Here is a 7,500-nt window from a genome sequence, read left to right as displayed (position 1 = left end):
GTACTCATTCCGATTACGGGGCCTCGGATGAGTCCCGTATCGTTATTTTTCGTCACTACCTCCCCGTGCCGGGAGTGGGTAATTTGCGCGCCTGCTGCCTTCCTTGGATGTGGTAGCCGTTTCTCAGGCTCCCTCTCCGGAATCGAACCCTGATTCCCCGTTACCCGTTACAACCATGGTAGGCGCAGAACCTACCATCGACAGTTGATAAGGCAGACATTTGAAAGATGCGTCGCCGGTACGAGGACCGTGCGATCAGCCCAAAGTTATTCAGAGTCACCAAGGCAAACGGACCGGACGAGCCGACCGATTGGTTTTGATCTAATAAAAGCGTCCCTTCCATCTCTGGTCGGGACTCTGTTTGCATGTATTAGCTCTAGAATTACCACAGTTATCCAAGTAACGTGGGTACGATCTAAGGAACCATAACTGATTTAATGAGCCATTCGCGGTTTCACCTTAATGCGGCTTGTACTGAGACATGCATGGCTTAATCTTTGAGACAAGCATATGACTACTGGCAGGATCAACCAGGGAGCTGCGTCAACTAGAGCTGAGCAGCCGGCCGCCCGGGAGTGTGTCCCGGGGGCCCGCGCGAACACGCAAGCGTCCGCTCAATTATTCTGCAAACAGGAGGAGGCTGAGCTCCCCTGCACAATACACCTCGAAACCCTCTCAGGTCCCGGCGGCGCGCAGCGCCGTCCTAAGTACTTGGTCGGGTTCGAGAGAGGCGCAATCGCCCGGGGTTTGGCGAGTAGACGCTTTAGGTGCGACCACCCGTGCTCCCAACTGAGCTTGCCGCTGCCGACAGAGGCCCGGGAGCGTGCTGTCGTGGCATTGCCGGCGGGAGACAACACGCGCCACCTACGGTGGCCGGCAGCTCCAACGCCAGCGCCACAGAAGGACAAAAGCCCCACTTGGGTGCCGAAGCGAACTCTCCCAGCACAGCGCACGCGCCAACACGTCCGCACAGCTGCGATACAATCCACCTGCGAGAACCGCAGAGGCGACCGAGCAGCAGACGGCGTCGCGGCGCCGAGCGCCGGGCGGCGGCGCATCCTCAGCGCACACAGTCCTCAATCGGACCAGCACACTGCAGATGTCCACCGCGCTTCGCACCGGGCCCGCGAGGACCTACTTTGGCCGCACGGCGCCGCGTGCAGGGTGCGCCGGCGCGCAGCTGCGCCGCCTGCCGCCTCCGTCGGCCGGCGCGCCTGCCACTGGCCGCCCCCACCAGCCGGCTGTAGCGCGTGCGCCCACGCACCGCGCGGCCAGCACGCCGGGAGGCCCCCCCTCACCGGCCGGGGACGGTCCCACCCAGCCACCGCCGCGTATCGCTTCACACCCACATGCCATTCACGTTCGTGGGCATGGTGGGTATCGCTGAAACAACCGGTTGGTAGCTCAACCGATCGTCGCCATCACTGATTCACCTCTAGCGAGAACAACCGCACCACAACGGTTTACCAGTTGTTCATTTGCGTAACGTCACCAGCAAACGTAGACGTCCATCGCCATTTGCAAATTCAACGATTGTTGCATGCCTGTGTCAGGTGTCACGACACACTATGTCTGCCCACATACACGCAACAACATGTGCACGCTTCGCGAACACGTGGAAGGTGGCCCCCGTACGTATGCGATGTCCATTGCGCGAACGACTGTCAACCGGCCTCTGTCGCATGTCGCAGATGTGGAACGCAGTGCACCATGCTATCACGGTGTGTGAGAAGAGACGACTACGTCTGACAACACGCACCACTACATCAACAGACGGCTCATGCTGATCGCCATCCACGGCATACCATACTGCAATCCAGCTCTTATAGGGAGACGACACGTAGCTGAGTGCACAATATTTGGACCGTATGGTTCGCCGTTGTTGGCGCAGTCGTGGTACGGTCACACATGTACCACGATGTATCATTCAGTACATGAGGACCAATGTGCAGTACAGTGTGTGATTTGGACGTACAACATCAGCGGACAGTTGACACAAGCCGTACCACAACGTAGGCTGTGCTTCGCCATGCGAATGCCAATGAACAACTGCGAAGGGCATTGAGCATGTACGTCCTGCTGCCATCCGCATTACAGTGTATAGCTGCAAGGTGTTTAACATGAAGCGATACTCTGGGGACCGGGCAGTGCGAGTAGCAAACTATATTGCGGGGGTTGCAGTTAGGCAACACTACACTAATTTAACGCGTCGTATGACAATTACAGAGCGGGTTAAGGCCCAACGTGTGTTGGGTTAAGGCCCAACGTGTGTTGGGTTAAGGCCCAACGTGTGTTGGGTTAAGGCCCAACGTGTGTTGGGTTAAGGCCCAACGTGTGTTGGGTTAAGGCCCAACGTGTGTTGGGTTAAGGCCCAACGTGTGTTGGGTTAAGGCGCAACGTGTGTTGGGTTAAGGCGCAACGTGTGTTGGGTTAAGGCGCAACGTGTGTTGGGTTAAGGCGCAACGTGTGTTAGGTTAAGGCGCAACATGGGTTAGGTTAAGGCGCAACATGGGTTAGGTTAAGGCGCAACATGGGTTAGGTTAAGGCGCAACATGGGTTAGGTTAAGGCGCAACATGGGTTAGGTTAAGGCGCAACATGGGTTAGGTTAAGGCGCAACATGGGTTAGGTTAAGGCGCAACATGGGTTAGGTTAAGGCGCAACATGGGTTAGGTTAAGGCGCAACATGGGTTAGGTTAAGGCGCAACATGGGTTAGGTTAAGGCGCAACATGGGTTAGGTTAAGGCGCAACATGGGTTAGGTTAAGGCGCAACATGGGTTAGGTTAAGGCGCAACATGGGTTAGGTTAAGGCGCAACATGGGTTAGGTTAAGGCGCAACATGGGTTAGGTTAAGGCGCAACATGGGTTAGGTTAAGGCGCAACATGGGTTAGGTTAAGGCGCAACATGGGTTAGGTTAAGGCGCAACATGGGTTAGGTTAAGGCGCAACATGGGTTAGGTTAAGGCGCAACATAGGTTAGGTTAAGGCGCAACATAGGTTAGGTTAAGGCGCAACATAGGTTAGGTTAAGGCGCAACATAGGTTAGGTTAAGGCGCAACATAGGTTAGGTTAAGGCGCAACATAGGTTAGGTTAAGGCGCAACATAGGTTAGGTTAAGGCACAGTACGGGTTAGGTTAAGGCACAGTACGGGTTAGGTTAAGGCACAGTACGGGTTAGGTTAAGGCACAGTACGGGTTAGGTTAAGGTACAATACGGGTTAGGTTAAGGTACAATACGGGTTAGGTTAAGGTACAATACGGGTTAGGTTAAGGTACAATACGGGTTAGGTTAAGGCACAATATGGGTTAGGTTAAGGTACACATTGTTGTAAGGAAAGGTGTTTTGGGGGGGGGGGGGGCCGGTTTGTTGATTGTGATTATCGTAAGTAAATGACTGCGGCATCATCGGATTTGCCACGTCAGGGTGCACCTTTGGCTCATAACAGGCGGCGCTCTGATTCCATGCTTGTGGCAGACCTGTGTCTTTCATTCCTGCCATTGTTTGTGTGGTGTGACAGGAGGCAGTATTGTGATGTTGGGTGCACCCCTGTGTGGGACATGTGTGGGTGTTGGTGGCTTAGCTGAGCAATGGTGGTTGTCGGAAGGGTGGGATATTCTGTTTTCCGAGTGGACCTCCCGGTCTGGTTATGATAGTGTGGATTGTCTAATGTGGCAGAGAGGATGCACTGGGTGTTGTTCCATGCTGGTGCTTACATATTGTCTGTGTGCCTGTTACAGGCAGAGAGTAGTGCGTGATAAGAGTGTCTGGCTGACGTGTGATTGTGAGCAGAGTCTTTCAGCATGTATACGGACAGTTGTATACATTATCTGTATTCTGATGGCTCTATCTATTACTAATCAGCGCCGTGTATACGTTTACTCCGGTTCCAGTCGAAACTATTGTATCTCTGTACATTAGTGACACGGCGAGCCCGCTATGTAGTTACTCGTCTCGGCAGCTTCCACCGGTGTATGGCAAATGATTATAAGGAATCAGTCTAGTCGTCAATACCGATAGTGTGACGTCACATGTCTGGGGTGGGGGACGCTGCGCCCTTCCGGTGGGTCATGGCCTAGGAAGACTCTTCCCACGCAGGGGGGCTTGGACTGTCATTGACTCTTCCGGGTAATATACTTGCCGTACGTTTTTGCGACTGCGAGTGCAACGCTCACCGGTACCGACATGGATGGAGCGCCTCCTAGCTGCCGCTGAGCATCTGCATTCGTACAGAGAGCAACGCGATCGCGTCTGTAGCTCGTACGTGGTACAGCTCGCAGCTCATGTATATGGACAGCGGGAATGTCGCATATTGGACATAACTCTTCATGAAACGCACGTTATAGGGGTGGATTGCACATTGCGAGTGCGAGCAAAGTCCGCCGTTCATCCGCTGGAGTTGCGAGTTGGGCGGTTGGGGTGGGGCACGAACGGGTGCAGGTGGAGTGATTGCCGGTCCACGACTTCGTGCGGCAGAGGCGCTGGCGTTGGGGTGCTGTTGTCGACAGAGGGTGCAGGCTTTGTGGGTGGGGTCGAACGAAGGGCACTGTGGGGCCAACGCTGTCTTAGTCGGCTTGGCGTCTCATAGATGACGGTATCGTCGTTGCAGGAGGTCATGTTGCGGGAGACCTACAGATGGCGGTATGTTTTGTTGGGTTAAGGCCCAACGTGTGTTGGGTTAAGGCCCAACGTGTGTTGGGGTAAGGCCCAACGTGTGTTGGGTTAAGGCCCAACGTGTGTTGGGTTAAGGCCCAACGTGTGTTGGGTTAAGGCCCAACGTGTGTTGGGTTAAGGCCCAACGTGTGTTGGGTTAAGGCCCAACGTGTGTTGGGTTAAGGCCCAACGTGTGTTGGGTTAAGGCCCAACGTGTGTTGGGTTAAGGCCCAACGTGTGTTGGGTTAAGGCCCAACGTGTGTTGGGTTAAGGCCCAACGTGTGTTGGGTTAAGGCCCAACGTGTGGTGGGTTAAGGCCCAACGTGTGGTGGGTTAAGGCCCAACGTGTGTTGGGTTAAGGCCCAACGTGTGTTGGGTTAAGGCCCAACGTGTGTTGGGTTAAGGCCCAACGTGTGTTGGGTTAAGGCCCAACGTGTGTTGGGTTAAGGCCCAACGTGTGTTGGGTTAAGGCCCAACGTGTGTTGGGTTACAGCACAATGTGGGTTACGTTAAGGCGCAATATAGGTTACGTTAAGGCGCAATATAGGTTACGTTAAGGCGCAATATAGGTTACGTTAAGGCGCAATATAGGTTACGTTAAGGCGCAATATAGGTTACGTTAAGGCGCAATATAGGTTACATTAAGGCGCAATATAGGTTACATTAAGGCGCAATATAGGTTACATTAAGGCGCAATATAGGTTACATTAAGGCGCAATATAGGTTACATTAAGGCGCAATATAGGTTACATTAAGGCGCAATATAGGTTACACTACGGCGCAATATAGGTTACACTACGGCGCAATATAGGTTACACTACGGCGCAATATAGGTTACATTAAGGCGCAATATAGGTTAGGTTAAGGCGCAATATAGGTTAGGTTAAGGCGCAATATAGGTTAGGTTAAGGCGCAATATAGGTTAGGTTAAGGCGCAATACAGGTTAGGTTAAGGCGCAATACAGGTTAGGTTAAGGTACGACATAGGTTAGGTTAAGGTACGACATAGGTTAGGTTAAGGTACGACATAGGTTAGGTTAAGGTACGACATAGGTTAGGTTAAGGTACGACATAGGTTAGGTTAAGGTACGACATAGGTTACGTTAAGGTACGACATAGGTTAGGTTAAGGTACGACATAGGTTAGGTTAAGGTACGACATAGGTTAGGTTAAGGTACGACATAGGTTAGGTTAAGGTACGACATAGGTTAGGTTAAGGTACGACATAGGTTAGGTTAAGGTACGACATAGGTTAGGTTAAGGTACGACATAGGTTAGGTTAAGGTACGACATAGGTTAGGTTAAGGTACGACATAGGTTAGGTTAAGGTACGACATAGGTTAGGTTAAGGTACGACATAGGTTAGGTTAAGGTACGACATAGGTTAGGTTAAGGTACGACATAGGTTAGGTTAAGGTACGACATAGGTTAGGTTAAGGTACGACATAGGTTAGGTTAAGGTACGACATAGGTTAGGTTAAGGTACGACATAGGTTAGGTTAAGGTACGACATAGGTTAGGTTAAGGTACGACATAGGTTAGGTTAAGGTACGACATAGGTTAGGTTAAGGTACGACATAGGTTAGGTTAAGGTACGACATAGGTCAGGTTAAGGTACGACATAGGTCAGGTTAAGGTACGACATAGGTCAGGTTAAGGTACGACATAGGTCAGGTTAAGGTACGACATAGGTCAGGTTAAGGTACGACATAGGTCAGGTTAAGGTACGACATAGGTCAGGTTAAGGTACGACATAGGTCAGGTTAAGGTACGACATAGGTCAGGTTAAGGTACGACATAGGTCAGGTTAAGGTACGACATAGGTCAGGTTAAGGTACGACATAGGTCAGGTTAAGGTACGACATAGGTCAGGTTAAGGTACGACATAGGTTAGGCTAAGGTACGACATAGGTTAGGTTACGGTACGACATAGGTTAGGTTAAGGTACGACATAGGTTAGGTTAAGGTACGACATAGGTTAGGTTAAGGTACGACATAGGTTAGGTTAAGGTACGACATAGGTTAGGTTAAGGTACGACATAGGTTAGGTTAAGGTACGACATAGGTTAGGTTAAGGTACGACATAGGTTAGGTTAAGGTACGACATAGGTTAGGTTAAGGTACGACATAGGTTAGGGTAAGGTACGACATAGGTTAGGGTAAGGTACGACATAGGTTAGGGTAAGGTACGACATAGGTTAGGGTAAGGTACGACATAGGTTACGTTAAGGTACGACATAGGTTACGTTAAGGTACGACATAGGTTAGGTTAAGGTACGACATAGGTTAGGTTAAGGTACGACATAGGTTAGGTTAAGGTACGACATAGGTTAGGTTAAGGTACGACATAGGTTAGGTTAAGGTACGACATAGGTTAGGTTAAGGTACGACATAGGTTAGGTTAAGGTACGACATAGGTTAGGTTAAGGTACGACATAGGTTAGGTTAAGGTACGACATAGGTTAGGTTAAGGTACGACATAGGTTAGGTTAAGGTACGACATAGGTTAGGTTAAGGTACGACATAGGTTAGGTTAAGGTACGACATAGGTTAGGTTAAGGTACGACATAGGTTAGGTTAAGGTACGACATAGGTTAGGTTAAGGTACGACATAGGTTAGGTTAAGGTACGACATAGGTTAGGTTAAGGTACGACATAGGTTAGGTTAAGGTACGACATAGGTTAGGTTAAGGTACGACATAGGTTAGGTTAAGGTACGACATAGGTTAGGGTAAGGTACGACATAGGTTAGGTTAAGGTACGACATAGGTTAGGTTAAGGTACGACATAGGTTAGGTTAAGGTACGACATAGGTTAGGTTAAGGTACGACATAGGTTAGGCTAAGGTAC

The 7,500-nt window shown here is 50.7% G+C and overlaps 1 non-coding gene across 1 annotated transcript in view; it reads right to left on the bottom strand.

The window, feature by feature from the left end:
• Nucleotides 1–537, bottom strand: part of LOC124571508 — a 1,910-nt gene extending 1,373 nt beyond the window's left edge. The window contains exon 1 of the ribosomal RNA XR_006971897.1: nt 1–537. This exon is cut by the window's left edge and continues 1,373 nt beyond it. This is a non-coding gene — a ribosomal RNA (small subunit ribosomal RNA).
• Nucleotides 538–7,500: the final 6,963 nt, after the last annotated feature.

This window comes from Schistocerca americana, unplaced genomic scaffold, assembly GCF_021461395.2.
Source record: "Schistocerca americana isolate TAMUIC-IGC-003095 unplaced genomic scaffold, iqSchAmer2.1 HiC_scaffold_1729, whole genome shotgun sequence".
NCBI classification, from domain to species: domain Eukaryota; kingdom Metazoa; phylum Arthropoda; class Insecta; order Orthoptera; family Acrididae; genus Schistocerca; species Schistocerca americana.
This window is presented reverse-complemented; position numbering and strand designations above follow the sequence as displayed.